This window comes from Apaloderma vittatum, unplaced genomic scaffold (genome assembly GCF_000703405.1).
Source record: "Apaloderma vittatum isolate BGI_N311 unplaced genomic scaffold, ASM70340v1 scaffold9185, whole genome shotgun sequence".
Classification (NCBI taxonomy): domain Eukaryota; kingdom Metazoa; phylum Chordata; class Aves; order Trogoniformes; family Trogonidae; genus Apaloderma; species Apaloderma vittatum.
Genome location: NW_009718765.1, coordinates 34,325 through 34,693, shown reverse-complemented (window position 1 = coordinate 34,693; position 369 = coordinate 34,325).

Sequence of the window (369 nt, the reverse complement as noted above, 5' to 3'; positions counted from 1 at the left end):
TTCTTCCCCTTTACTCTGCTCTTGTGAGACTACACCCCGAATACTGTGTCCAATTCTGGTGTCCCCACCATAAGAGGGACGTGGATCTGTTGGAGCGTGTTCAGAGGAGGCCACAAGGATGATCAAGGGGCTGGAGCACCTCTGCTATGAGGACAGGCTGCAGGAGCTGGGATTGTTCTGTCTTGAAAAGAGAAGACTTCGGGGGGGCCTAATAGCTGCCTTCCAGTACCTGAAGGGAACCTAAAGGAGGGCTGGGGAGGGACTTTTTACAAGAGTGTCCTCTGATAGAAGAAGGGGAAATGGGTTTAAGTTGAAGGAGAATAGATTTAGATTGGACCTCAGGAAGAAATTCTTCAGTACGAGGGCAGC